The sequence below is a fragment of the Podarcis bocagei genome, assembly GCF_964188305.1.
Source record: "Podarcis bocagei genome assembly, chromosome: 5".
Lineage (NCBI taxonomy): Eukaryota > Metazoa > Chordata > Lepidosauria > Squamata > Lacertidae > Podarcis > Podarcis bocagei.
Window position 1 is genome coordinate 87,942,399 of NC_138129.1, and position 26,111 is coordinate 87,968,509.

The following is a 26,111-nucleotide window of genomic DNA, read 5'->3' on the forward strand; positions in this document are numbered from 1 at the left end:
AAAACAATACCCACCCCCACAGTCATACACATAAACTACACTGCTGTTTAGATTGATGTAGTATTATGACTTGCAATAATCAAGCCACAGACTTCATAGGCATTCCATAGAGCAGATCTGGATAAGCAACTGGTATTTTCTTTTCCTGTATGATAAATTTCTCTTTTCCGATGGAAGCAGAACTTGGTTGATATATCCCAGTAAGGCCAGGGGTCTTTTTTTAAAAAAGCATGCCCAAACTCTTTGTTCTTGCAGAAACATTTTAAGGTTGCACTGATTCACTGCACTCACAAATTACTGCCTACAGAATTCAATTGAAAATTAACCTTTTTCTATTGCCCCAGGAAGCAGTATTGTATTGTGCTTAATTTATTCAGTTTTCTGTAGGTGAGGGTCACAAATAATAATAAAGGGTGCAGCTTCTGTATACGCTTGTGGGTTTTGTTTTGCTTTTGTTTTTTTAAAACAGTCTAACAAAACAGAGACATGATTAAAATGATTTAAGCTGCGTGATTTTCAGCTTCTTCATCCACTAGTAAGGCTCAGCTGCTCGATTTCAAAGTAGGCACTGACAATCAAGGCAGCAGCTCTGAAAATGTTGAGCATGGAGAGACTTCTCAGGAAAACGAAACCTGCCATGTAAAAACTATTAAGAGTGCATGATATACTGTACGTGGTAAAAAAGAAATAAAACATAGACAAAAATGGCATTACTTCCAAAGTTAAGACCATGCAGTGTCAGAGCAGCCTCATTATTACAGCAATGGCTAAAAGGATCAAAACTAAGGGGGCAAAATGAAAGAATTAGCACAACTCCATTATACTGTCTAGCTCATTACAGTGGTGCCCCGCAAGACGAATGCCTCGCAAAACAGAAAACTCGCTAGACGAAAGAGTTTTCCGTTTTGGAGGTGCTTCGCAAAACGAATCTCCTATGGGCTTGCTTCGCAAGACGAAAATGTCTTGCGAGTTCCTGCGGGTTTTTCCCCTCCCCCCTTTTTCTAAGCCGCTAAGCCGCTTATCAGCTGATCCGATAAGCCGATAAGCCGCCAAAAGCCGCTAAAAGCCGCTAATAGCGCTAATAGCGCTAATCCGCTAATCCGTCAATGGGCTTGCTTCGCAAGATGAAAAAACCGCTAGACGAAGAGAATCACAGAACAGATTCTTTTCGTCTTGCGAGGCACCACTGTATCCTTAAGGTCATTTATGTACATTAAAAAGAAAAGCATTTTTTGGAAATAAGATCGACACACCTGCCATATTCACGGAGGTCACATTATTATGTGTACATAGCTGAAGTCCTCCTTCATGGATCACTGTCTTGTCGTGGCGAAGGGGCTTGAATAACTCAGAGAAGCTATGAGCTATGCCATGCAGGGCCACCCAAAACGGACAGGTCATAGTGGAGAGTTTTGACTAAACGTGATCCACCTGGAGCAGGAACTGGCAAGCCACTCCAGTATCCCTGCCAAGAAAACTCCATGGACAAAGAGAACAGGCATATAAAAGTTATGACGCTGGAAGATGAGCCCCTCAGGTCGGAAGGCGTCCAACATGCTACTGAGGAAGAGCGGACGACAAGTACAAGTAGATTCAAAGCTGATGAAGCAGCTGGGCCAAAGCCAAAATGTCGCTCAGTTGTGGATATGCCTGGAAGCGAAAGGAAAGTCCAATGCTGTAAGAAAAATATTGCATAGGAAACTGGAATGTAAGAACCATGAACTTTGGTAAGCTGGATGTGGTCAAAAATGAGATGACAAGAATAAATATTGACATCCTGGGCATCAGTGAACTAAAATGGACAGGAATGGACAAATTCAGTTTGGATGACCATCACATCTACTACTGCGGGCAAGAATGCCATAAAAGAAATGGAGTGGCCCTCATAGTCAACAAAAGAGTGGTGAATGCTTTACTGGGATACAATCTCAAAAATGATAGAATGATCTCGATTCAAATCCAAGGCAGAACTTTCAACATCACAATAATCCAAGTTTATGCACCAACTACCGGTGCTGAAGAAACTGAAATTGACCTGTTCTATGAAGACTTACAACACCTTCTAGAAATGACACCAAAGAAGGATGTTCTTCTCATTATAGGGGATTGGAATGCTAAAGTAGGAAGTTAAGAGAGAAAAGGAACAACTGGCAAGTTTGGCCTTGGAGTTCAAAACGAAGCAGGGCAAAGGCTCTCATGTACGATCAGATTCTTCTGTAGCCTACAGAGCTAAAAATGTTATCTGATCCAGTGCTCAAGCTATGTTTATGTGAAGAAATAAAGTGAGAGGCTCATATCTAAGAGCAGGGATGCAAAGTCCTGGGGGCTGAGCCCTTTAGCGTTGGAGGGGACAATGTCCAAAAATTCAGCTCTCAGATGAGCTAGTTCCATTCTTCTGATCCACTCAAGCTACAAGAGACCTGCACAACATGCAAGGGGAACTTTCACTGTTCCACGTGCCAGACCAGCTGTATTTCCTTATAGTTTTCTTTCCCTTTATGCATACGACCAGTTAGAAGTGACCCTCTGCTCTTTCTTTTAGCGTACAAGGCTACATCAAATTTCAGACAGAATTGGCTTCCCACAGAATTAATGTGCATTGTTTAATGAAGAGACTAAAGTTTTGTTACTTAGTGAGAAAAGAGGTTATCTATACAGTTGCAAATGGGGAAAAAAGGGATCTGAATTTCATTTCACCTAATTAAGGCAAGGGAAGACAATTAAAAAAGAACCCGCCAGATGTAAAATCGGTGTTGGAATAGATTTTATGCTGCTCTACTTATAGCTAACTGTATAGATTCCTAGATGTTGAGAATTAGATATGTATGGTTGTGGTCTACAGTGATTTACAATTGGTAGTAAAAGTCTCTTGTGGGACTAGATTCTTCACCTCCACTATTAAGACCAGCACCAGTACTATGGAAGGGTGCCATCTTTTGACCTTGGAGCTGCTCTTGTATCCTTAAAAACCTTGAAGACCTTGTAGAAGAGGAGCCCAGCTGCTAGTTTGCTGCAGCTTTTGATTAATAGAACTGGATGGACAATGGAAGGCCATAGCAGAGATTGATACAACGTGGTTCAGGGAAGGGATTGGGTACTGGATATGCAACTACAAGAAACTTATATACAGCAGTACCACATAATAAGGGGAAGAAAAGAACATGGGGAGAGATGGGGATGGCTGTCTGGCCAGTGGATGAGAAGGCTAGCACTGCCTGATGTATTAATTCAGCATGCATTTTCATGTGAACCTTCCAAATTTGCACTTCCCAGTCCACACTAATACATGAATTGAAATATTCTCTTCTCCGAATTTTCAGGATGCAGTTGTCCAACCAACAAAATTGTATATACAGTGGTACCTTGGTTCTCAAACGCCTTGGTTCCCAAACGCTGAAAACCTGGAAGTAAGTGTTCTGGTTTTCGAATGTTTTTTGGAAGCCAAACTTCTGATGCGGCCATTGGTTATTGTTTCCGGGGTGCCTGCACCAATCAGAAGCTGAGCCTTGGTTTTTGAACATTTTGGAAGTCAAAACGGACTTCTGGAATGGATTAAGTTTGGCACTTTTGCTATTTATTTTGCATTTTTGTTTTTGAGGCTTTTTCGGTGAATTTGTTTTTGTGATTGTGTGGAATCCAGTTCAGCTACTGATTGATTGATCGATTTTGGAACAGATTAATCCATTTTGCATTACTTTCTATGGGAAAGCGCCCCTTGGTTTTGGAACACTTTGGTTTTGGAACGGACTTCCGAAACGGACTAAGTTTGAGAAACAAGGTACCACTGTATTAGAGAAAATAATGTACAAAATGCATATATTAGTGAAAATAATTAACAAAAATACTTTCTGTTGAATGAAAATCAGTATATACTAGGAAAAATTAATACCACATCTTGTTCTCACTACTTGTTTCTATTCCACTATTACTCTTTCACGTTGAGGGAAATGCACTTTCATCTGACCAACATTTAAGGATTTAAGGCTTTATTAACGTCACTTTCCATACAAGATACCTTATATAGACTTCAAGCAAACATTTGAAAAGGAAGTATGTTTGTGATCCCTGAAAGGGTTACGCCAAAATAGTCACATTGGCTTTAGCAGTTTGACACAACTGCAGCCCCAAATCTCACTTCTGAGCATAGGAAAATAGATTTCATTGACTTTCATGGACTTAACGTTTCTGAACACTAACCGTTCTGGAAAATGGGGCTTTCAATCAATTTCTTCCAGAATCCCCGCTGGAATGGCTACACGAAGCATTAGCTTGAGCCACTTTGGGAAATTTTAACTCTTTGAAACAGGAGTAGGCCCGAAAAGTCTCAGCAAACCCCGTCTCCTTTTTAAGCAACGGGGGCCATATCGTTACGGCTGAGACCGAGTTGTGTAGGCAATCTAAAGGCAACATTAAACTCTGCTGGAGTAGGGCTATTATGTGATACTATTATCTTTGTTTCTATAGAAACTCTCTAAAATGTCAACTATTTTTAGCTGTGTAGCTGGAGAAGGCAGCGGATTGCCTATAAGGACTTGGAAATAAAAGGTTTGCAATGTACCACATTTCAACTGTCTGATTAACGTCTCACGTATTGTGCCGCCCTCCTGAAGGTCTGTTGAGCACATGAGGGGACACGGCTGGCTTAACATCCCATCGGCCCAGACTGCCCTGATTTGCTGGGGACGGCAGCTCTTTTCTTACATGCTTTGCTGCCCAAGCGCAAGACGGGCCCTCCTGCCCCCCACCCCTTCCACATACTGATCAGACTGAGAGATGAATTTTGTTTCAGCACTGGTGATGGGGCGCCGTTCTCCACCTTGTGAAAAGGCAGCAGAACTGCTGATGAGTGGGGAGGCGCAGGGCAAGTTGTGTGATGCTTTGCTCCACCACTGCCTGCCCCCAGCATCTGTTGTCTGAGGTGGTTGCTTCACCTTACCCAATGGTTGGGCTGGCCCCAAGACTGCCCTTATGCTGCTGTTTGGGTGGGGAGATACATTTAAAGAACGTGGCATGGCCATTCCTTTCTCCCAGAACACTCCTCCAGCTGCCTATCCAGAGTTTTGAATTTGATATCCCGCTTTATCACTACCCTAAGGAGTCTCAAAATGGCCAACATTTTCCTTTCCCTTCCTTCCCCACAACAAACACTCTGCGAGGTGAGGTAGGCTGAGAGACTTCAGAGAAGGTCACCCAGCAGCTGCATGTGGAGGAGCGGGGAAGCAACCTACACCACACTGGCAGTGTTTGCAAATATTTTTGAATCACAACCATTTAATCCAGTCATGGTGAGATTAAACAGCCAGTTGAATTCCTTCTGCAGCACCTTTTCCAACAAGGTATAACAGGACCTGGGCATGATGAGCTCCTTATCTCAGAGGCAGTGCTCCAGAGTCACCAGCTAAGGACACACCATATACAGGATTGCCTTCAGATGTCTTCTAAAGGTTATATAGTTACTTATCTCCTTGGCTCAGGCGTCACCTAACTCCATATCCTCCAACTTTTCTCTGGTGAAAATAGGGACAACCTAAGGAGACTCCAATGGGACGCGGGTGGCGCTGTGGGTTAAACCACAGAGCCTAGGACTTGCTGATCAGAAGGTCAGTGGTTCAAATCCCCGTGACGAGGTGAGCTCCCGTTGCCCGGTCCCTGCTCCTGCCAACCTAGCAGTTCAAAAGCATGTCAAAGTGCAAGTAGATAAATAGGAACCGCTCCGGCGGGAAGGTAAATGGCGTTTCCGTGCACTGCTCGGGTTCACCAGAAGCGGCTTAGTCATCCTGGCCACATGAGCCGGAAGCTGTACGCCGGCTCCCTCGGCCAATAAAGTGAGATGAGCGCCACAACCCCAGAGTCGGTCACGACTGGACCTAATGGTCAGGGGTCCCTTTACCTTTACCTAAGGAGACTCCAATACTTTGGCCACCTCATGAGAAGAGAAGACTCCCTGGAAAAGACCCTGATGTTGGGAAAGATGGAGGGCACAAGGAGAAGGGGACGACAGAGGACGAGATGGTTGGATAGTGTTCTCGAAGAGACGAACATGAGTTTGACCAAACTGCGGGAGGCAGTGGAAGACAGGAGTGCCTGGCGTGCTCTGGTCCATGGGGTCACGAAGAGTTGGACACGACTAAACGACTAAACAACAACAAGGAAAAGCAGGACATTCTGGGATCAAATCAGAAACCAGGAAGGCTTCTGTGTATTCAAGACTGGAAAATAGGAACACTTGGAGGGTCTGCTGTGGCAAAGCACCTGATCTAGATGCAAAATATTCCAGGTTCAGTCACCAGTATCTCCTGCAGAGGTGCAGGAAAAGAAGGCTAGGCAGTTCAACCAGGGAGAGATAGGAATGGTTGGGCTTCAACTCCCATCATCCCTGGCCACTAACTACATTGGCCAGGGCTGATGGGAATCGGAGTGCAGCAACATCTGGAGGGCATGGGGAAGGCTAGATGGTATTGAGCCAAGATGGAGCATTGGCATGACTTGGCACGATCCAGCTTGCACTGTTCATTTAATGAAATTCTAACTTTCTTTCAGCTTAATTAAGCAGTGTTGAAATAAGCCTTCTGCCTGAAATATTTATGGTTGCATAATGAAAATTAAATTGCATCAAGTAGATATTAATGGGTATAATGAAGGTCTGCTGCATGAACACGGCTCTTAGCAAAAACCTGCAGAGAATTGTTAACAGCACAATCCTAATCAGAAGTAAGTCCTATTGAATTCAATGGGGCTGTGGAGTTACGGCTGCAGCCGTACCTGCTTTCTGTTTCTTCTTCTTCTTCTTCTTCTTCTTCTTCTTCTTCTTCTTCTTCTTCTTCTTCTCCTCCTCCTCCTCCTCCTCCTCCTCCTCCTCCTCCTCCTCCTCCCCCCCCCCCAGGTGGCTTTGCAACTTCAGGTCTCTTTATTCCTTGAGAAGAAGGTGCCATTTAATGGAGCAACTGGGCTTGTTTTGTCAAAGAGATTCCACTAGGGTGAGCATGAATGGGTGTGAATCTGTAAGGTGGAGAAGCCACTTAGACAAATGTAGAGCCCAAAAGATTTCAGGTAGCTGAGAATGAAGACTATATGAATGAAGACTATATGAAGACACCAGGTTGCATTGTGTCCCAATTATGCAGAGCCCCCCCTATGTGTGGCCTGCCTATAAGAAGATCTGATGCCAGGGGCAGGGCTTAGAGCACAGCCCCTATCCTGTCTGCACACCAGTATGTCATACACATGAGTAACCCGTGCATAGTGATTTAGAATGTGTACACATTCTGCATTGGGCTGGACTGAGAAGCTAGGTTATTCTCCTGCAGCTCTGTTGGCCTCATGTGTCACTTCACAGCTGCAGTTTTGGCCATCTGCGTGGCGGTTCCTATTAAGCACGACAGAGAGCAGCTCCCTCTTCTGGCAAACTTCAGTAGTGGAAGAAGAGAGAGGAAAGGTGCCTGGAGGTTGTGATCAAAGTCACCACTTTGATATCTCCTAGCACCTTATACTTACTTACTCATCGGTTCAAATTCTGTTGAACTGCACTTCTAGCAATAGAAAGCCTACCCAACCCCTGAACCCCTCATGATTCCAGCTGTTTGAGCTCTACTGAGCTGTTGTGATTTATACACAAGAAGGTGCTGGTTATCATAGTGAAAGGAATCGGATATAAGTTTTGCAGCATCTTATAGCAGAGGGACTGAGGACACTAACAGTCTTTCCCTCTGTGAACTATAGGTGTGACAGATAGGAAAACAATGGGTTGTATCCATCTATGTTCTAAATGAGTGGAAGTTACTCATGTTCATTAATTGCAATGGGTCTTCTCTGAGTATGAATAACATTGGCTGCAATCCAAGACATTATTAGTATTAGTGTTAGTATTAGTATTAGAATTACATACTGAGTGGGCTTGCCTTCCTGAATATATTTCCTGAAGTGACTCCTACACTTTCTGAAAGTTTATCTCCCCAAACTCCAAAGGATAAAAACAAAAATGCAAAGTTGTTGCTTTTTCTTTGATATCATTACGCAGACTGACAAGGAATCGCCACGTAATTGAATCAGGGCAACAAGTAAGATTGAGTTAGTGGGGAGATGCAATCTGTTTGGCTGGTCCTGCCACCTGCTTTGGAAGCGGAAAGGCAGATGGGGTGTGGTGGGACAAGAAAATTTCCTTGGCACTCCTCTCCGTCTTTTGTCATTGCTGCCTCCCCCTAAATTGGATTAATTCACTTTCTAAGTTTGCATCCCAAGCATTGCTGCAATCTGACAGATAGAATTTGAATGTCACCATCTGTGATGAAAGATAAACTAGAAAGTGTCGGGAGACTGGCAGAGGTACATCACGACTCCAGGAAAGAGGCAGCAAGTTGCTGCTGCTGCTACAGTATCGGCTCATGACAGGTTTCCTCATGTTCTAATTTGCTGATTCCGTCTCAGGAGAGGGAGTTGGGCATTGCAAAAATATTGACAGTTATTAGGGCACACCATTAAAAGCTGGGAGATACTAAGGGCTGCACCCAAAGCCGTGCCAGTAGAGTTCTGCTAGCGCAGCAGTAGCTCCGGGGAGAGGAGAGGATGCGAAAGCTTAATTCTGTTAGCGCAAGCAAGCCATAAGGTTGCAAGACTGTGGCCACATCAGAAAGCAAATCACATTGAACTCAGAGGGACTTCTTTCATAGTGAGCACGAGCAAGATTTGGAGCCAAAATCTGTATTGAGAAGATAGATGACCTGATGCCAGATATTTCTTCAGTATAATGCCTTACTTCTTCAGAAGGATGGTATTGCCTCTACAAGTGCATGATGTCTGTGGCTGGTGTAGAGAGGGCTTAAAGAATGGACACAGGGGACTGGTATTGGGTTAAATTAGGCCACAACTTTATTGATTGTAAGAAAGAGTAGGTTTGGCTATGGCAATGGGCATGTAGCCAGCATCAGGCTGCCCTCCTGCTACCTGGTGGGGGTAAAATTGTGCTTGGGAATCACCCCCAACATGGATTGGGTGCCACAATCCCACACAGGCCACCATTGGAGGAGGCCATCAGTCTCCCTGTGGACTCCTGGACAGAGTCACCCCTCCAGGAAGCTCAGGAAGACTCAATCTCTATTGTCCTAGAATGATTCCTCTCAAATGTGAGCGGTTGCTGTTATAAGGGTCCAGCCCAACAGAAGGTGAGCTGTTTGCTTCCATTGAAAGAAATGGAACGTATTGGCCAGAACTTAAGCACTATTTATGGGTTTTACCTGCTACAGGCTTTTGATGGATTTTGTCTATTAATCTTTGAGTATATGCAAATGTGTGCCAACTCATGTCATTATATAGTAAACAATCACAATCCTACATTGTTTGGTTTTCATGGGCTCAACAGTTATTCATTTGTTTAAGTTGGAACGTATAGGCCATTTCTCTCCCCGAAGGTCCCCAAAGCAGCTTACGGCCATTTAAATCATTATAATAACTGTAACAAAATAAATAAATAAACCAGTAAGCAAACAAACTCACGCCAATAGCAAAAATATGAAGATGCAGTAACAGCAAAACCAGTAAAAGCAGAGTTAAAATCAAAAGATCTGAAAGGTGTTGGGAAATTTTAAAAAAGTTTTGACCTGCTACTGGAAAGACAACGGGCTCAGGGCTGGGTGGAGCTCCTTGAGAAGGTCATTCCAAACTTGAATTGCCACCTAAGAAGACCTATTATCTGATCACTGCCCACTGGATCTCTGGCAGAAGGGAGAGCCAAGGAAGGAGCTTGGAGGCAGATTTTAAAATATGGACGACATAGCAGGGGAGAAGATGGCCTTGAATATGCCTAGGTCCAAGCTGTTTAGGCCTTTAAAGGTTAAATTCAGCACTTTGAGATGCGCTTAGAAATGGATCAGGAGCCCATCTAGTTGTTTAAGCCTATAGTATGTGCTTTGTTTCACTTGCAAAACCTCAGTTAGGGTATTGTTGTGAGTTGAAGTCACCTTGCTGGCAGAAGAGCTTCTTTCTGTGCAGTGGGACTCCCCCTCCTCTTCTCCACCTGTGTCTGCCCCACACTCAAATCTGTTTTGCCCCCCAAAACTTTAAGGAGCGGATGGGGGTGGAGGGATGTGTTAAGAAGAGTGGCAGAGGAAGTCCTATTGTGCAAGCAGAAGTCTTAACACTAGTAGAACAACGTCATTGAATACAACCCAGTGTTTCGAACCAACTTCGGTTTCTGAGCAATGTTCAAATGTTGCCTGGTGTACAGTATATTAGATCTGAATTTAAACTAGTTTGCATTCGGTCAGCCTGATTAAACTGAATATAAATTCCAGCAGATTAGTTTAATTGATAAATTCAAGAACACTCGTTGAATAAGACTAGCACAAGACATCTCATTGAAGGAGCATGGGCTGCACTTGAGACAGGGAAGTACTAAAATTTTGAACCTGTGGCATATTTCTCCTAATATAGATCAACTCTTTTTCATAAACACATTAATCGGGGAGCCATTATCACTTTTGTAAATTCCATTTATGATTCTCTACATCTTTGGCTGATAATCCTCAGTATGATTAAATAATAACACGGGGATCTTTCTGCTCAACAAGGTAATTGTTGAAATGCATGTGAAATGTGTAACCACTTCAGGTGTTCTGTCAAAGCAGTAACTGTTTCTGACTGAGCTGCAACAGTAGAATTTATCAAAGTGTCAGCTGAGGCAAGAGGGTTTCCACTTGCCCAGATTCTATATAAATGTTAAACAGGAGGAACACATTTTGCATGCTAATCATGTGGCCAAATTCTGGAGGAGTTGACCTAGATGAGCTAATGTGGTATAGCGTATGCAAGCATGGGCGTTGGGCAGGAAGCCTTGAGTTCAAATTCTTTTTCAGTCATTTTCTGCCACCCTAGCACATTCATGTTGGGGGGCTGTGCAACACCCTGCCAAAGAACTACCAACCTTTGCTCCTTAGATAAAAGTCTGGTGTGTTGTTGTTTTTTTTTTTGGGGGGGGATTTTCACAAATAAAACAGTTTTTAGTTTTAAAGTGAGAAAAGAAGAAAAGGGAATGGACAGAACCACAATGAAAGAACAGTAAGCCAAACCCTTTAAAGATAAGAGATCTGCAACATTATATTAGTAACCCAGCTGGATTAAACCAAAGACCTATCTTGTCCTGCATCCTGTCCCCCACAGTGGCTAGCCAGATTCTCAGCTGAAGTGCACAAGCAGGGTATGAACACAGTCACACACTGTTTCTTGTTCCCCAGCAAGTGGGATTCAGAGGCATTCCTCACAGTGCTTCTCAGCCCTCCCATTTCCTACTAAAATTGTCCTGCGTACAACTCCATTTTGTAGCTATGGTGTTCTAGCCCTGGTTTGGAAGCTAGAGCTCTCCACAAGCAAAGTCCAGCTTTCCCTCCCTCTCTCTTCACCCTGGGGTTCGCTTAATACGGTGTCGTAATTAATGATTGCAACACTTTGGAGACAGTCCGTCTGGCTTTAGAGAGACTGTTTTTTAGTTACAGGATGGCACAAATCACAACAAACCAATTTGGGTCCATTTTGCCCACTCTGGAGTGGTTTGTAGGGGCCTTGACCTGATCTGGATTTAGTACAAATTGGTACAAATCATCCCAATTTGGTTTGTAATTGGGACAAGTTGGTAGCACGACCCTAGATTTGTCACCTGAAAAGTAACTGAAGCTCAATAGATGGCCTACTAGTATTTTATCTTTAGTACATAGTAACCAAAGTCAGAAGAAACTTTGTCGTGAAGAAAGATTTTCCTTATTATTCCCTTTGCTGCACCCCTGCTGAAAATAGCATGTATTTCAGTGGCACCAAGATTGATAGCTTCTTCTGCAGGAAAGTCTCTTGGGCAGACAAAACAGGGAACTTCAACCAGTTTGCAGCTGTGATGACAATGATGAAGAACCACCTCTCACAGGTACTCATTTGAGTGGAGGTGAGTGAGCAAGCAAATGTCCCCGGATAGACTAAGAGTTGATCTTGTAAGCAAATATGGGTTACTCACCTGGAGGTCTCACAATGTCAGAGTGCTGCTAGGCTTGCAGCCAGTTCTGTGTTTAATGTGATTTGGTCAATAAACACTGACAAGTGAGACCTGCAACAAAACATTGCAGTGTGGTGTGCTCCTATGAATATTCCTGCCAGGCTGCCATACTCTTTTTCAAGATATTCCATTCCATCACCTTGTTTTTCTTTAGCTCCCACTCTGCCAAATAGTTATCCGCATTGTTTGGCCACTGAACAGACTTAGTCCCCATTGAGCAGTTGTGCCCCTTATGTTCCTCTCTCCTCCCAAAAGCCCCAGTTCTGCAAGCCGGCTGATGCTGTTTTGGCTACCCAGCAATAGGCATTCACCCTTGAACTTCAGAAACCGAAGGACTGATCTAGTCATTGCGAATTTAACAGGGACATTGCACTGCAGAAATTATAACAAGGGCCCAGGGTTTCCTGCGTATAGAGTTTTAAACTGCAAAATTTCAGAATAAAATGAACAAAAGTTGGCTCTTAAAACATTATATTTCAACCAGAAACATTGTGTTATTCCAGATTGCTTTACTGCCTGATACTAAAGAGGTTTCACATCAGGAAGGGCTGAAACCATCAGATTAGGACTGCAAATTTGTAACCTATCAAGCCAAATGTAGCCTGCTTGCCATATACAGCTGCCCATCAGGGGCTCTGTAAACATGTTATGCCACCCCATGCACCCTATCTTCCTGGGAATGCAAAATCAAGTAAGCTGTCAATCATTTGGCAGATCACAATCTGTGGCTGGTGGTCTGAATTTGACTTTATGGACAGGTTCTGCAGGCAAGTAGCAGACAATCTGCGATTTTGGCCAAACAACAGACTCATCCTTTGGGGTCCAATTGTAATCAGGATATCAGCTAAAGCTGGAAGAATGATCAGAAGAACCCAGAGGGATATTAGCAATGATAAGGAAAGATAGAACAGCTTAAGATGCTCAGAACAATCTCAGCTGGCAGAGCTCACAAACAAGCCACTGTCACCATCTTGAATAGTGGCAGCTGCACTTGTTGAACAAATTTGTTGTTTAGTTGTTTAGTCGTGTCCGACTCTTCATGACCCCATGGACCAGAGCAAGCCAGGCACTCTTGTCTTCCACTGCCTTCCACAGTATGGTCACTGTCCAACCATCTCATCCTCTGTCGTCCCCTTCTCCTTGTGCCCTCCATCTTTCCCAACATCAGGGTCTTTTCCAGGGAGTCTTCTCTTCTAACGAGGTGGCCAAAGTATTGGAGCCTCAGCTTCACAATCTGTCCTTCCAGTGAGCACTCAGGGCTGATTTCCTTCAGAATGGAGAGGTTTGATCTTCTTGCAGTCCATGGGACTCTCAAGAGTCTCCTCCAACACCATAATTCAAAAGCATCAGTTCTTTGGCGATCAGCCTTCTTTATGGTCCAGCTCTCACTTCCATACATCACTACTGGGGAAACCATAGCTTTAACTATACGGACCTTTGTCGGCAAGGTGATGTCTCTGCTTTTTAAGATGATGTCTAGGTTTGTCATTGCTTGTCTCCCAAGAAGCAGGTGTCTTTTAATTTTGTGACTGCTGTCATCATCTGCAGTGATCATGGAACCCAAAAAAGTCAAATCTCTCACTGCCTCCATTTCTTCCCCTTCTATTTGCAAGGAGGTGATGGGACCAGTGGCCATGATCAGCTTCAGACCATATTTTGCACTCTCCTCTTTCACCTTCATTAAAACGTTCTTTAATTCCTCCTCATTTTCTGCCATCAAAGTTGTGTCATCTACATATCTGAGGTTGTTGATATTTATTCCGGCAATCTTAATTCCGGTTTGGGATCCATCCAGTCCAGCCTTTCGCATGATGAATTCTGCATATAAGTTAAATAAGCAGGGTGACAATATACAATCTTGCCGTACGCTTTTCCCAATTTTGAACCAATCAGCTGTTCCATATCCAGTTCTAATTATAGCTTCTTGTCCCATATAGAGATTTCTCAGGATACAGATGAGGTGATCAGGCACTCCCGTTTCCTTAAGAACTTGCCATAGTTTGCTGTGGTTGACACAGTCAAATGCTTTTGTGTAGTCAATGAAGCAGAAGTAGATGTTTTTCTGGAACTCTCTAGCTTTCTCCATAATCCAGTGCATATGAACACATATATTTTGACAAAACCATGACCCTGCATCTGATAGTTTTTGCTGCTATGTTTAATTGTTCTGGTTACTTACTTATATATTTGTACTTGTTAGCTGCTGGCTATATATTATATAGAGTACATTATTATTATTATTCCTTAATTTCTGTACTACAAACTCATATATATTTGCATGATACAGATTCTCAACTAAAATGTGAATCTACTTGTAAGAAACAGAAATTATCTCCCACAGTACTCATGACAAATATGACAGAAGTCCCAGGCATACAATTGTACAAAAAAAGCTCTCTCCATGTGATCAGGGATTCTTCTTTCACGGGGGGGGGGGGCATTTCCTGATCCTGAATTGAGTTGCCACTGTTATTTCACCTAAAGCAAAGTTAGAAGCAAAAGTGGAGATCCTTTCGTAATTGAAATAGAGGAAATCTGAGAAAAGCCAAAAGGGAAGAGAATAATGGAGGTTTACAAGCAGGATAGGAAAATTGGCTTCCAGGTGGAGAAATCAAAACTAGAAACAGAACTGTTAGAACCCAATACTAAGAATTTGTCAAGAATGTATAACTTGTTGCTGAAATGGAATACACAAGATGAAACAGTTAAATCAGCCATGATTAAGTGGGCACAAGACATTGATCATAATATTATGTTTGCTGACTGGGAACAGTTGTGGACCACCGGTATAAAATTTACGGCATGTAATGCCTTAAGAGAGAATATTATGAAAATGATTTACAGGTGGTACATGACCCCAGTCAAGCTTGCAAAGATCTACCATTTGCCCGATAATAAGTGTTGGAAATGTAAAGAAACTGAAGGTACTTTTTATCACCTTTGGTGGACGTGCCCGAAGATTAAGGCTTTCTGGGAAATGATATATAATGAAATGAAAAAGGTACTTAAATGTACTTTTCCCAAGAAACCAGAAGCCTTTCTCTTGGGCATTGTCGGCCAATTGGTGCTAAAGAAAGACAGGACTTTTTAATGTATGCTACTACAGCAGCAAGAATTCTCATCGCAAAGTATTGGAAGACACAGGATCTACCCACTCTGGAAGAATGGCAGATGAAGGTGATAGACTATATGGGACTGGCTGAAATGACTGGCAGAATCCGAGACCAGGGGAAAGAGACGGCGGAAGAAGATTGGAAGAAATTCAAAATTTATCTTAAGAAATATTGTAAAATTAATGAGTGCTAAAATGGTGAGGTTATAGAAAAAAAGGGATTACAGCTGCAAAAGATTAAGTAAAAGAAAAGAACAAGGGAAAATTAGATAAACTCAAGGGGAGGATTTGTTGAAACAAATTTGGAAATTGGGATGCAGAAAGGGGAGGTACGGTGAAGTCGGTGAAGTAAGGTTTAAGAAAAAAGGATTTGAAATTATGCATGTTTGTTTATGTGTTTGTTTGTTTGTATCGTGTATTGTTTGTGTTTATATAAATTGTGAAAAACCAATAAATAAATAAATGAATAAATAAAGCCAAAAGGGAAGAGTTGTGGTAATTCCTCAGGATGGTTCCATGTTCTTTAAGTTGTCACCAGATACCAATAAAAACAGAAGCAGGAACAACTTTTTGCATGTATTCCTATATCTATTTATATAGGGCTGTATTCAACTAATTTTTATTGGATTAAACCTATTGACTGGGACTCAACTAATAATTCCATAGAATCATAGAATCTTAGAGTTGAAAGAGAGCCCGAAGGGTCAACTAGTTCAATCCACTGCAATCTAGGATTTACAATCTCAGCTAAAGCATCCATGACAGATGGCCATGCAACTTCAGCTTAAAAACCTCCAAGGAGAGAGAGTCCACCACCTCTTGTGGGAATTTGTTCCGCTGCTGAATAGCTCTTACTGTCAGAAAGTTCTTCGTCATCTCCTTTCTTGTAAATTGAAGCTATTGGTTCAAGTCCTACCCTCCAAAGCAGGAAGAAATAACTTTGTTCCCTCTTCCATGTGACAGCCCTTGATGTATTTGAAGATGGCTGTCGTATCCCCTCTCAGTCTCCTGATTTCCAGGCTAAACATACCCAGCCCCTTCAACTGCTCCTCATAAGGCTTGTTATCCAGACCCTTGATCATCTTGGTTGCCCTCCTCTACACACGTTCCAGCTTGTCAACATCCTTCTTAAATTGTGGGGCCCAGAATTGGACACAGTATTCCAGGTGTGGTCTGACGAAGGCAAAATATAGAGTGGTACTATTACTTCCTTTGATCTGGAGTCCTGCTAGTAGAATCCCATGCAAGAATAAGATGAGGAGGAAAGGGGGAGGTATCTTTGAGTTCTTTCCATTGAAATTAATGGACCTAGGTTAGGCATGCTCTTCTGCATTTTGCTTTGTATATAGTATCTTCATTCACTGGTTTCAGCTTCCATGTGCCCCTAAGTTATATGTGGTAAACTCCTCCTGAAATCAAGAGAAGTAACTCAGGATGTAATGTTGCCACCCCTTGATAGCATGCCAGTAAACAGAACACGTTTAAGTCATCCACAAAAGTATAGCTATTTAAAAACATTTTATAGGCTAGCAGTCATTTCTAAAACCTGTAAACAGATAAATGTTCTCTTCCCCACCCCCACCCCTTTCTAAAGTCTTATCAAATTCCCTGCATGCTAAGAGAATTTAGGCTGGATATGATCTGCACTGAAAATTGGTTTAACAAGTAACATATTTTCTGCAAATTGCTTCTTCTTTGCAGCATTTACAATAAAATTCTGTTTTTCAAACCTACTTGGATTCAATCTGTCTCCATTCAATACAGTCTATGGGGCATTATAACAGACTCATCTAACCCATAGTTACAGCCTCCTCTGAACTAGCCTTGTCAATTTCTTTTCATCAAAGCAATGACCTGAGTGGAATTTGACATCAGGCTCTATACCTCCTTCTAAATGTTGCAAAATGCAATTTCATCTAAACAGAGTAAGTATCAATCTGATCTTCAGAAACATCCCTTTTCACCCCCAGGGAAACTTGCAAGGGCTCCGCAGGAAGTGACTTTGGCTCTTTTTTGTAGTGTGTATCTCGTTTGGGAAATGATAAAAGGGCCGACACGGCCGGAAAGATTTCCGTTCACTCAAGATTTTCTTGCAAGCGTGAGATGTGATTTTTGCAGAGTTTGAAAAAAGAAAGAAAGAATAAAATAGAAAAGGGAGAGGAAGGTGGATCAATAATGCAATCCTATAATGTCTTGTTGTTTAGTCGTTTAGTCGTGTCCGACTCTTCATGACCCCATGGACCAGAGCACGCCAGGTACTTCTGTCTTCCACTGCCTCCCACAGTTTGGTCACACTCATGTTGGTAGCTTCGAGAACACTGTCCAACCATCTCATCCTCTGTCGTCCCCTTCTCCTTGTGCCCTCCATCTTTCCCATCATCAGGGTCTTTTCCAGGGAGTCTTCTCTTCTCATGAGGTGGCCAAAGTACTGGAGCCTCAGCTTCAGGATCTGTCCTTCCAGTGAGCACTCAGGGCTGATTTCCTTCAGAATGGATCGGTTTGATCTTCTTGCAGTCCATGGGACTCTCAAGAGTCTCCTCCAGTACCATAATTCAAAAGCATCAATTCTTCAGCGATCAGCCTTCTTTATGGTCCAGCTCAGAGGTAAGTCCTGTTGAATTCAGTGGGACTTATTCCTAGGTGAAGGATTGCAGGATTACCACAATCTGTTATAAGAAAGTGAATGACGGGGTGACCCTCCAGCTGTTATTGGATCCCAATTCCCATCCCCCTCAGCCAGGACGTTCATGTACCATCCAACATTTTGGGACAGCAGCAGTCCACCTGCCCGATCACCATGCTCTTCTCCCCACCCGGCTTGATCTCTGAGCTCTTTCTTTCACCTGCACCCAACCTTTGTGCTTTCTACCACCCCCTGCCTAATCTCCATGCATTGAGCCCTTAGGCTGTGATCCATTTATCTGGCTTAAGCCCCCTGGAATTCAACAGAACTTACTTCTGAACGTACAGATTGCAGTACAGTGGTACCTCAGGTTACAGACGCTTCAGGTTACAGACGCTTCAGATTACAGACTCTGCTAACTTCAGGATGAGAACAGAAATCACACAGCAGCAGTGCAGCGGCAGCAGGAGGCCCCATTAGCTAAAGTGGTACCTCAGGTTAAGAACAGTTTCAGGTTAAGAACGGACCTCCAGAATGAATTAAGTTCTTAACCTGAGGTACCACTGTATTAGAATAAACCTGAATGCCTTGCAAAATCCACACAGGTATGAGGAACAACCCAGGAAAAAATGGCATCAAAGCTGCTCCGATTGCATTCTGCAAAAGTATTAGGCTGCACATTAAAAACTTGCATACTCTTTGGTAATTGACCATTAAAATGATGGAAGTGTTGAAAGTTTGCAACATTTCCTGGAGGACTTGTTGATGAGTGAAGAGTATTTAAGACAGCTGTTATTTTTATCAGTCATAAACAGCAAGTGTCAAGTATTTTCCCCTCAGCCTCCTGTAATGCACTGCAGAGTGGGGCTATCTCTGTGCATTCCCTGAATTATTGTGAAATGAAATTCTCATGAGCTGTCTGAAGATTCAAACCTTACTTAGCCATAATTACATTACTGCACCTTTTTTATTATTATTATCAAGCAATTCAGGACTTGTGTTATTTTTTAATTTAAATATTGTTTAAGTCACATTCTGGCTTTCAGAATGATAAGCAGTAATTGGTTTCTTTAGATGAGCCTTGGAATCTAGTGGGGGGATAATTAGATCAGTATGTGAAAATTAAAGGTATAAAGGGCCCTCTTACAAAAATATTCCCCCTGGACTTCAAGTAATGCCATTATTTTCCCCTGTATGTTTCAAGCCTTTCCTTTTTTTTCATTTGTATTATGCCTGTAGAGCAGAAGAAAAACAAGGCCTCTCCACTGTAGGCATGCTGCAGAAAAAAGGAGAGGCAAGAAATTTCATAATGGACACCATCTGAATTTTTATATATGGGGAGGGATGTTTGACTCATCCTTCCTTTACCATACTCCCACACATATTTTGAAGATGTTGGAAATACACAATGCAGGCACCTCTCTGCAATATGATTCATCACCATTCCCAATATTATCACTAACAATTTTGTCCTGTCCACCCTTCCAAGGAACTCAGACTGGCAGACATAACCGTCCCTCCCTTTCTCCATAAAACAGTTCTGTGAAGTTGGCAAAGCTGAGGGATGGTGTCTTGCCAAAGGTCACCTAGTCAGCTCCATGAATGAGTGAGGATTTCAACCCAGGTCTCCTCAGGCTAAGTCCAGTGCCCCAGCCACTTGCAATTTATAGGGGCATGCATTGGCTCATTGTGCAGGATGGATAACAAGGCAAAGGTTTCTCTGCGTTTCTCTAGGTCTATGAGCTTTGCTGTTGAGGATGTTCCCTACAGAGCACCAAAGAGCTCTAGATTGTTTTTGTTAAAATATAACAGGATTTTTGAAAAGCTATGTTCCATTTAAGTTTCTTCCCCCAGAGCTCTTCTGCAGATAACATTTTGGACAGCTCGTGTGTAAAGAGGAAATAGGCACCAGAGAGGAAAATTTGATGTGAAACTGCAAAGTGTTTTAATAATGTACATAACACATTTTGTAAATGTACTGAAATGTAAAAACACCTTTTGGGCACTTCTCAATCATTTTAAGGTGAAAAACAGACAAACTCCCCTCCCTCTTCATTAGGGATTATGGAAATGAATCTCTTACACTTTCCCTATAATGGCTGTTGGACCCATTTGTGCACCTTTAAGGAGACTTAATTCACTCTGGAAGGGCTCTGGTACCTGCTAATTTCATCCACTTTGGCCAAAAGATGGGGATGTTATAGCTGTTTCTTGATTTCCCATTATAATGAATGGATAACACAGAGCTTTGTTTTTATACAGAGAAGCTCTGGAATAGAATAACAGATCAAAATGGAAAAGTGTGCAGAGTGACTCAAAATTAAACTGGAATTTTTGAAAACATGCAGATACAAATACAAGGCAAATATTAGGGCCAGTGCATTCCCCAAGCAATTTATAAAAATTACTAGTTGCTTTGAAATGTGTTTTGTCACATTCTAGTAGGAGAAAATGCTCAGAGTGTGCAGGAACCACAATATTTGCCCTTTATCTGTTGCATTTGGAAGCAACCTGGTTTGTTTCAGATTCAATCGGTGTTGTTTCAGTTTCAATTGATTATTCAGGTCCAAATTTGATATGTGAAATCCAAAGCTCTGTTTCATGCCTCTCTCAATTGACTATAATAAGGAATCAAAACACAGTGTCATGAATGAGCCAGCTCCCAGTGAAGGAAGCAGTCAGGAAGAGAGAGGGTTGAATGCCAGACAAGAGGAGCCTCGGCTAGGGCCAACTCCCCTGCCTGTTGGAATGCCAACTGATAAGGAAACAGTTGTGCATGGGTAGGAACCCAGCCAAAGCTCTCAGGAGTTTCAAACAGGAGTAAACAGAGACATGGGCAGTTCGTCAGAAAAGGAAGAGACTGGAGCTAAGCCAATAAGTGTGGAGAACAGATGAAGGGTAGGGTTGTTAGACAGGAAGAAATACAAGAGAATTAGGGTTCAATATCTTCTGTCAGAACAGGAAGGAGTCAGAAGGGTCATCATGATTACTGAGCATGGTGAGCATGGTGGCATTGTAGAGCTGTCCAGAGGACTCTGTCTGTTATTGCAACAAATCTTCCTTTTTTAAATTGACTACACTTGCTGTGTTATCAAGTCGGAAACTGGGACTCCTGACACATAGTGACAACTTTCCCCCTTTCACACATAAGTGGGTGAAATTTGCAGGCAATGGAGTTCTCCCAGAGTGGATTAAGCCCGCCAAATTTAAGACAGAACCACCCAGGGATTTTTGTGGAGGGAATCTTTAGGGTTACTTTTTTATAAAAAGGAAATGAAATAAAATGTCTCTAACTTGTCTGCCAGGACTGGAGGCAAATTACAGGCATGGTTGTGCCTTCAAGATGATGGAGTCACCAAATATCAGAAATGTATGTGTAGCTGTTTCCTCATAAGAGCAGGCGTTACTATTTGGGGGTTATAAAAGATAAATCACATTTCCTGCCCTAATTTTTAGTTTTGTGTGTGTGTTGGGGTGGGGGTGGGGAGGTGAGGTGATCCATCTGAAAACTAGGGAGATGAGTTAAACTGCCATGGGTTAGAAGCTTGTCAAAGTTCAGGAGCAATCATGCTCCAATTTTCTCTCTCCCTTGTGTCAGCACTTTGTGAAACAAATCTGATTTTGCTTGGACCAATTTGGAGGCCTCTTGCCTCCCTATTCTGTCATCTTTACCCAACACATTCATCCCTGACTGGTCTCGTAAGTGCTGCATGTTAGTTGTGGATATGGCCACCCTACACCCTCTCACACATTTTACTTTTTGCAAGCGCACACATAGGCAAACAGTCCCTCCCTAGTTGATCTGGGCCAATCAGTTGCTGAGGGACTTAGCACCCCACTCTGCTCATACAATTGATCTGCTGACTGGGGATGAGACTAATTGCACTACCGTTAGGGCACTAGGCTCTGCCCACCCCCAGTGCTTTGAATATGCCATGTTCCCTGCCCCCACCCCGGCCTTGTCACTGCTGCTAAAATCAGTGGGGTCTTGGAGGGCGTAGAACAAAGTTGTGTGGGGATAGATTAGGCTCCTGAACTGTAGGGTAGTCACACTTGCCTTAACCCACCAAAAAAACTTATTGAGTGATATTCATATAGCAAAACTGAAGGGGAGGTGGCTCTGTAAACTACTTTCTGAATTTCATGTTTATTTCTGGGACCATGAGTTCTTATTTCCTCGTAACTGCTGACACCAGCACACATGGAAACCCAATTTTAAAAATGGCTGCAGATGGGGAAAAAATTACTTTGGTAGCTTTCTGGGTGATGTTAACTCACATATTGATTGTTTATTAAAAAGCTTTTATCCACAGGAAAAAAAAGGTAACACTTATGAAATGAAGCTAATCATTTACAGTGCATTAATGGAAAGTGCTAATGTGTAATAATATTAGCAAAGCTATTTTTTAAGAGTCTGCCAATCTATAGAAAAGTAAAATAGCATTAAAGTATTCCTTGGGGATTATTCCTTCCCCTTGAATTTCTTTTTTAAAGGACAGTATCTGTGTAAAAGGCAGTGCATGAAATAATAGAGCACGGATATATTATTTAGTAGAAATAGTTCATATAATCCAAATGTTTATTTAAAAACTTTTCTTTTCTTTACAGCTCTGGCAACCTTATATTTCCCACAACTCACTGTGTACAGTATTTCTTGTTTTACTTCATGTAAAAATAAATAAATGTATGCACTCATAACAAGTTAGAGGCCTTGTCCACATACATCTCCTCAGATTAATGTGTGACTTACAAACCCTACTAAGTAGCATACCAGGGGCAGGGAATGTTTTTCAACCCAAGGACCATATTCCCTAGTGGTCAACTTTATTGGGGCCACATGCCAATGGTGGCTGGGGGCAGAAGCAAAAAGTAGACACACCAATGGGTGTCATTCTTTTGTGCAGTACAGAGGTGTAGCACGGGTTGCTGGTGCCTGGGACAGGGCAAATGTTCAAAAAGTATCTACATGGTGCTTAGAGAATAGCTTGCACCTAAATATTAGTAAGACAAAGGAGATAGTGTTGGACTTCTGGAGGAAGAGAGGGGAACCTGCCCCGTTGTAAATCGGGGGGGGGGGCTGTGTGGAGAGAGTCTCCTCCTTTAAATTCCTGGGAGTTTACCTTAGTGAGGACCTCACTTGGAAAATCAACATAACTCAGGTGGGCAGAAAGGCCCAAAAGAGACTCCATTTTCTCAGAGTCTTGCAAAAGAATAATATTAAACAACAATTGATGAACTCCTTTTACCAATCCACAATAGGAAGTGTCCTTTCATATTGTATCACAGTGTGGTATGCTGGCTTGACAGCCATGGACAGAAAGTCTCTACAGAGGGTAGTGAATACAGCACATGATATCATGGGCTATCCCTTGAGTCCACTAGATGACATTGCAAGGGATCATTGCCTTAGGAGAGCGAGAAAAATTCTCAGGGATGACTCACACCTCGGTCAGCACCTCTTTAATCTTCTACCCTCAGGCAGGAGATATAGAAGTATAATCAGTCGTACCAACAGGCTAAAAAATAGCTTCTATCCCTGGGTTGTTAGGCTGTTGAATGGAAAATAACATAGCACAACTGACTTGCGAGGTGGTGTGTTGTGCGATAAGCACACAGAGTGCAATGAGACTGAGTGTTTGGGGGGGAGGCTCGGTTAATTTCATTGTACACAGGTTGTACACTGATAATAAAGGTATTATTATTATTATTATTATTATTATTATTATTATTATTATTATTATTAAATGTTGTGCCCCCCTGGTGGACTGGGTGGCAGTCGGTCCCTTTGCCAGCCAGCATCTAATCAAGGGAGTCTATCCTTGCAAACTAGCCCTAACCTGGAAGCGGAGATAAGGCAGAGAAACACGAAGTCAGGAGCACTGCTATGTCACCCCCCTTGTCCTGCAGTGAGGCGCTCTGGGCAAGGCACATGGCTCTGGCAGTGCCATTCTCCCTTCCTTATCCTCCCTCCCTACTTGGTGGGCAGTGGCAGCAGCAGTGGCACCCTCCCCTCCCTCTCACCCAGCCCAGGTTCAGGGAGTACTTGGACATCCCTTTGCTGGCCACAAGAAGGAGGCACCACTGCCACCACCGCCACAAAGGCCTGGCCCCTGCACAACTTGGCTCCCTGTAGTTCCAGCCTTGATGAGTGAGCCTCTCATGGGGACACCTGGTTGCGCCCCTCAGCAATCTGACCTGGGTTGGGGTTTGTGGAAAGTCCCAAGGATCAGCCAGAGAGGTGGGGTTGAATGAGAGTTGGAGACCAACAACAACTGGAGGACCACAGGTTCCCCATTCTTCATCTAAACAGACTGCAGACTGGTTTTGGGGGGAAGTGTGATGCTATCCAGAACACACAGTCTTGTCATAAGGAACAAGCCTAAAACCCATCAACACCTTAGTCTTACCTGAATTTAATTCAATTTATCTACCTTCATGTAGGGCAGGGGTCTGCAACCTTTAAGACAAAAATATAATAATAATAATAATAATAATAATAATAATAATAATAATAATAATAATAATAATAATAATAATTTATTATTTATACCCCGCCCATCTGGCTGGGCCTCCCCAGCCACTCTGGGCGGCTTCCATAAAAACCGAAAATACAGTAAAATATCACACGTTAAAAACTTCCCTGAACAGGGCTGCCTTAAGATGTCTTCTGAATGTCAGGTAGTTGTTTATCGCTTTGACATCTGCTGGAAGGGCGTTCCACAGGGCGGGCGCCACTACCGAGAAGGCCCTCTGCCTGGTTCCCTGTAGCTTTGCTTCTCGCAATGAGGGAACCGCCAGAAGGCCCTCGGCGCTGGACCTCAGCGTCCGGGCAGAATGATGGGGGTGGAGACGCTCCTTCAGGTATACTGGACCGAGGCCGTTTAGGGCTTTAAAGGTCAGCACCAACACTTTGAATTGTGCTCGGAAACGTACTGGGAGCCAACGTAGGTCTTTCAAGACCGGTGTTATATGGTCCCGACGGCCGCCCCCAGTCACCAGTCTAGCTGCCGCATTCTGGATTAGTTGTAGTTTCCGAGTCACCTTCAAAGGTAGCCCCATGTAGAGTGCATTGCAGTAGTCCAAGCGGGAGATAACCAGAGCATGCACCACTCTGGCGAGACAGTCCGCAGGCAGTTAGGGTCTCAGCCTACGTACCAGATGGAGCTGGTAAACAGCTGCCCTGGACACAGATTTGACCTGTGCCTCCATGGACAGCTGTGAGTCCAAAATGACTCCCAGGCTGCGCACCTGGTCCTTCAGGGGCACAGTTACCCCATTCAGGACCAGGGAATCCTCCACACCTGCCCGCCTCCTGTCCCCCAAAAACAGTACTTCTGTCTTGTCAGGATTTAACCTCAATCTGTTAACTGCCATCCATCTTCCAACCGCCACCAGACACTCACGCAGGACCTTCACCGCCTTCACTGGTTCTGATTTAAAAGAGAGGTAGAGCTGGGTATCATCCGCATACTGATGAACACCCAGCCCAAACCTCCTGATGATCTCTCCCAGCGGCTGCATGTAAATGTTGAAAAGCATGGGGGAGAGGACAGAACCCTGAGGCACCCCACAAGTGAGAGCCCAGGGGTCTGAACACTCATCCCCCACCACCACTTTCTGGACACAGCCCAGGAGGAAGGAGCGGAACCACTGTATGACAGTGCCCCCAGCTCCCAGCCCCTCTAGACGGTCCAGAAGGATGTTATGGTCGATGGTGTCAAAGGCCGCTGAGAGATCCAGCAGAACTAGGAAACAGCTCTCACCTTTGTCCCTAGCCCGCCGGAGATCATCAACCAGTGCGACCAAGGCAGTTTCAGTCCCATGATGAGGCCTGAATCCCGACTGGAAGGGATCCAAATGGTCCGCTTCTTCCAGGTGTGCCTGGAGTTGTTCGGCAACCGCTCGCTCAATCACCTTGCCCAGGAATGGAAGATTTGAGACTGGGCGATAGTTGGCCATCGTGGCCGCATCTAAAGATGTTTTTTAAGAAGCGGTTTGATAACCGCCTCTTTCAGCGGGTCTGGGAAGGCTCCCTCACGGAGGGAAGCATTCACCACCCCACTTGGACCCGTTTCCGAAGAAAAAACAACTGGGAGCCGCAAAACCATTGCGACATTTAAAACAAATATATCTCCGGAGCCACGATCTGACAGCGGGTGGGAAGGTGACGTCGGGATGGTGCGTGACTAACGCACACACTGCCCCCATGTGACATCACAGCCAGTACAGTGCCCGCCACAGTGAGGAGTGTCGGGGCGCACAATGCGCCTCCTCCCCTCACTAGTATCCGTCCCGGAGCCGCAGCAAAGATGTAAAAGAGCCACATGCGGCTCCGGAGCCATGGG